Here is a 5,704-nt window from a genome sequence, read left to right on the forward strand (position 1 = left end):
CATTTCAGATGGGATGTTAAATCTGTTGCTTCAAGACCTACCAGCCTCTCCAGCTGTTGGAAGCAGGTCTGATGCTTTGTGGAGGAGATTCACGACTCGTTTTTCAAATGTTTCCTCTGAAGCATTTGAAAGTGTGCTGCAGCAGAGATGAGGCACTGGGCTGATGCTGTCTACGTGGTTGCCCATTGATCCAGTGTTTGGAGGCACATTGTGTCCTACGGCATAGATACATGTGTGCAGCATCCCTGGTTTTGGGATATATCTGCTATATTAAAATCACAGGAAACATTTTTCTCTCTTCCCTGTGCCAGTGGCTGAGGGAGGCTGTAGGTAAAATCCTTTGCCCATCCTTTGGTTGCAAGAGCTTTTTGAGTACACCTAAACTGAAAGCATCAAAAGCACTTAGTGGGCAAAACAGATACCAAACCTGAGAACAAAGCAGTACTTTCTGCTGCCACCGTGACCCCCACAGCCCAAGAAGCTGCTGACAGGTCTATTAGCAAACAAGATGCAGGCAGTGATTTCAACAGGTTTCAGAAGCAGTTAATTAGGGGTTAGTTTTTAAGCTTCTCTTCGTTCTGTTTTATCATCCTCTAGATGTTGTAATCACACAGTCTGCCTTCAGCAATGGCTGTAATTTTCCTCAGTAGTCAGATTGTTCCTGCTTTTTGTGCCTATCTGTCTTCACTCCAAACGTGCCATTTGACACTTGGATCCGTTAAATTTGCCAACACAACTGTTGGACAACACTTGAGTTGCCGTACCGGTTGCTTGTGCCGGAGCTCTGCCTGTTCCCTCCATGTCCCATCCTGTCCTTACTTTTTACCTTGCTGTGTGTTGCGGATGTAAATGCTTTCGAGCCGGGGCACTCTCCTCGCTGCATATATCTGTGCTTTTACCTAGGGCAGAGGCAGGGGCCAAGCCCATGTTAGCTTGCAGGGGAGCGGAGCTCCTCCAGCCCCACTGCTGCACCAAGTGGGTGGGAAGGTCCTGCTCCCCTTTCCCCGGGGCTGTCACGGGATGCGGCCTGTTGCTGGCTTATTTACTGCCTGGGAATATTTATGAAGAGCCAGGCTCTGCTTTTGCAGCTGAGCAGTGCCGTAATCCCCTCTCTCCTCCCCAGCTCAGCTCCTGCAGTGAGGTAGTTCGTGGGTTATGTGAAGGATATACTGTGTAGGGGTAGCCCTGCAGCATCTCTGCTTTTATCTGCTTCTGTTACGCTGTCAGGTATCAGATTGCTACTCTTTTTCCTTTTTGCCTTTAAAAAGACAAAAAACTATGTGTAGCTTCCAGCTACGCTATATTGGATTCCCTCTCTGCTCCTCCATCCTTGGGTAAAACATCTCCATTTGCAGCATGCAGCAAAGGGCCAGGAAGTGTCCAGGCTAGCCTTCAGCAAAAATAACGATGCCAAGCTAACTGACGATAGATGAACTCACTCGTAACCAAGCCCTCGTACAAGTACTAACCTGCTAGTGTTTCACAAGGTAACACCACTGTGCTCAGCAGCCAGATGTGAACCTAGGTCAGGCCTGTGCTGCAGATGTTTACTGGTGTAAAGGTCCATTTTGGTGACAGATACTGGTGTCTCAGCAAAGGCCTTGAAATAAATGCACTTTAGAGTGGCAAAACTGACCACTGCTAACCCAGCTTACATCACCTGGAGGGGATATATCTGTGTCAGCACAAGTTACCCAGGTAACCCATTATCCCAGCTGTGCTTGCAATGCTCTTCATGTTGCCAAAGCTGTGGTTGATCCATGGGCTGCTGCCTCCTCTTTCAGACGAAGAGTAACTCCTCAATGCCCCAAATCCCCCAGTATCCAAATATTTAAAGGCACCTTTGAGCCATTCTGGAGCCCTTGTTTGTATGGTCAAACACTGCAAATGTTCTAGGTCATGTTTTATCATCTGCTAAAGTCAGACACCTATGGCCAATGTGGGTGGACAAAACCATGTTGAAATTTAGCTGAAAAGCCTGAGGATGCCGTTAAGGACTGGGTGTTTGTGCTCTCTGACTTCTTGAGCAACAGTTGGTATCTAAAGCAAAATGAAAAGCACCTCTGCCTCAGGAGCAGAGGGTCCCTGTGCCTCTAAGTAGTCTGGAAAGGCAGGATCCAAAGGAGAGGGATGTGTCAGGTACATAAGAGAGAACAAGTGAGGCCTCTGTGGCAAATTCATCTCCTATTGACCGATTTACTGCTCTTGTTGGTGTGCTGTGACTAATTTCTATTGTGAAAGCTGGGGTAGGGCCTGGGTTATTCAGAGCATGCTTGTTTGACAACCCGTGCTGGGTTTCCACTTCCAGAGTAGTGAGTGGGCACTCGCTTGCTTGCAGGTGTTTGCTTAGCTGTGGTCCCATCTATAAACAAGAGCTGTAGAAACACAGAGCTGCCCTGGAGAACCCATGCCTTGTCATATCGCAAGAGGTGGGACAAGGGGGAAGGGAGGGGAAGTGCCGGAGCTGAGGTGATAGCAATGGGATTTGACATGTTGCCACTGCTCCGGATGCATAGGCATTGCTACCACGTTGATTTTGTAGAGGGATAGAAGACCTTTGAAGCTCTTTATGGCAAGTCTCCTATGCATGGGGGGTGAGCACAGACAGGGAGGTTTTTCCAAACGGAAGGCTGGGCTAGAGCGATGCTGATACTCTTAGCGGGTGGATGGAGTCAGCCAAGACAGAGCTCAGCGGTATCTGCTATCTAGCAGACCTTTCCAAAAGTTGGTGTGTCGTCTTGGGCCTTTTCCTGAGCCATCCTTTCGGGCAGCTTTCTCCTAAAAGGGTCAGCTCATGCTTTGCAAGGACTTTCTCTGAAAAAGGGGTTGTTGGGAGGCAGCTGGTGTTGGCTCAGGAGAGGGGGTGATGGACAGAGCCTTTCTTCTGCCACCAGACCCCTGCTTGCCAGCTGTCCTTGATAGCTTTGAGTGGCAATCGCAAGATTTACGACATGAAGCTGGGAAACAAGTTGATGAAACACAGCTGGGATGATGGGTTGATCAGAGCAGGTTGAGTGCAGTGGCATTTTCCTGCCTGTGATGGTCTGACGAATTATAGTCAATGTCTCAAACATTTGTTAAAAAACTTTGGTAGAGAAGATGGCCTCTGTAAAAACGCTGGAGTTGTGTGAACAGGAAAATGTGGCTGGAGGAGAGGGCCCCGTGGGAGGGTGGGACCATGCTTCTCCAAAGCTGCAATTCCTTATCTTAAGTGACCAGGAGAAGCAGCACAACGTATGTGCCTGGAGGAGGGGGCCCCACGGAGGATGGGACTGCGCTTCTATCTTAAGTGGTCATGCCTTCAGGGAGAGAGAGGCAACTCCCCAATAACTCCCCAATGACTCCCCAAGCCCACTGACCGATTCCAGAGAACCCCAGGAACGTGAACTGCGCATGTTGAGACCACCGACTGTAAAAGAAGGGAGGATGAGTTCTCAGCGTGCACCCTCCAGAACTGGATCTCTAGACTGGCTGGACCAATACTGGACCCAGGACTGGTGAACCCCTTTTCTCCTCTCTTGCTCTCTCTCTCTCTCTCTTCCACAAGTCCTTACACCCCATCCTTTTAAACATAAACTGTTGACCAAGTCTGGGACTAGGAGTGGATCCAGCTGCCCCTGGGCTCCTCTTTGAGTAGTCAGGCAAGCAAGTGAACCTCGTGACTCAACGGGAGGGGTCTCCTTCTAACACAGTTTCATGTTCCTTTTTCCACTTGTTTTTCTACACCTCCCTTCTCTTTTCAAACAGCAGCTTAATGACATGATGCAAGGTTCATATTGATAAGTTCACTTGTACTTGGGCAAGGTTAGCTTGGTTGAATAAATGTTGGTTGTTGTTTGAACTCCCCTGGTGTTGTTTCACCTTAATTCTGACAAAGGAAATCCGTGAACCTGAGTCTCTCCAACTTTGGGACACAACACTGCCTGCTGAACTGTTCAGCCCTTGCTCATTAGGGCTGCTGAGATCTTTTCAGAAGCGGTTTGTGGTCTCTGTGGCTGTCGGACTTCAGGCTGATCCCCTGAACGCAAGAAGCACATGCCTCCTGGAAATAAAAGCACTTGCAGGGAGCATTTTGCTCAGGCACCCACAATCATTGGTCATTTTTGAAAACCCTTAGGCTAATTTTCCATGGCTGGCTGGGGAAGGAGAGATTGTCTGTTTTTTGGCACGGAAAGGGAATATCCTCCCCTAGTTTGCTGTTCCCACAGTGGCTGTGCTGCTTGGCTGGGGGATGGCTTGTTTGCTGGGGTTTCTGTTGTCAGGAAAATGCTCTGGTTGTGAAGTGTTTTTTCCTGGCCAAAGCAGCAGCTTTTGGGAAATGTTGATAGCGAAGTGACTCTGGCAGGTGGCAGCTTTTGATGCGCGTGGTCTCCCTGGGAAGGCAGAGTGATGCTGCTCAAGGGCTGAGGGTGGCACTTAGCAAGTGCAGTGTGCGCAACAGGGAAGGAAAAATCAAAAGGTCAGTGGGAGAATTGAAAAATGGGAGAAGTGTGGTCTGGAAAGGGCCTAGGGTTGGGAAAGGAAGGGCAGTTTGACAGTGGGGGAAGCGAATGCTGGTTGCTAGCACCCCAGGCTGTGCTGAGGGAGCCGGACAAAACTGCAAGTTGCTCAAACCATTTGAGCTGGAGCAAAAATGCAGCCTTTGGTGCTGTGAAGTCTTTGCACCAGACCCAAGTGCTAAAAGCTCAGCAGCCACTAGGAGGAAATTAGGCATTGGCTGTGAGCATGGTGGGGAGGTCCTGCATGGCTGGTGATGCTGTGGTGGGCTCTTGCAGAGGAACGAACCGAGGGTGCGTCAAGGATGTCCCCATTACTCCACTTTCCTGCTGAGCATGGTGACCCACCAGAGAGCAAGAGAGGGGAGATCTGCTCCTCAGGGCTTCATTTGCAGTCAACTAATGAAGGTACCAAGGGCTTGCATTGGCCGTGAGCCGGCACAGAAACACTCGTGCCTTATGCTGGTGGCTCCTGCTCTGCCGAAGGTACCAGACAGGCCGTTCCTGTTCGTGTTGCTCCTCAATGTGCCTGGAAGGGCTGAGGGATGTGCCAGCAAAAGGTCTGGCAGGAGCCTGGGACAGCGTTGATTTATTAGCTGGAGTCTCTCCCTTTTGGCTAAATCACCTGTTGTTTCCGTGCATATTAAAACGTTGAGGAGCGCAGTGTTTGGGAATTCATGGTTTAACCCCAGCTGGCAAATCACTCCACCCATGAAGGGACGGGGTGGAGAATCAAAGGAGTAAAAATGAGAAAACTCGTGGGTTGAGATAAAGACAGTTTAATAAATAAAGCAAAAGCCGTGCATGCAAGCAAAGCAAAACAAGGAATCCATTCACCACTTCCCTTGGGCAGGCAGGTGTTCAGCCATCTCCAGGAAAGCAGGGCTCCATCACGTGTAATGGTTACTTGGGAAGACAAATGCCATCACTCCGAATGTCCCCCCCTTTCTTCTTCCCTCAGCTTTATATGCTGAGCATGATGTCATATGGTCTGGAATACCCCTCTGGTCAGTTGGGGTCAGCTGTCCCAGCTGCGTACCCTCCCAACTTCTTGTGCCCCCCCAGCCTGCTTGCTGCTGGGGTGAGGAGCAGAAAAGACCTTGAGTAGGTGTAAGCACTGCTCAGCGGTAACTAAAACATCCCTGTGTAATCAACACTGTTTCCAACACAAATCCAAAACATAGCCCTGTGCTAGCTTCTATGAAGAA

Source organism: Aquila chrysaetos, chromosome Z (genome assembly GCF_900496995.4).
Source record: "Aquila chrysaetos chrysaetos chromosome Z, bAquChr1.4, whole genome shotgun sequence".
NCBI lineage: Eukaryota > Metazoa > Chordata > Aves > Accipitriformes > Accipitridae > Aquila > Aquila chrysaetos.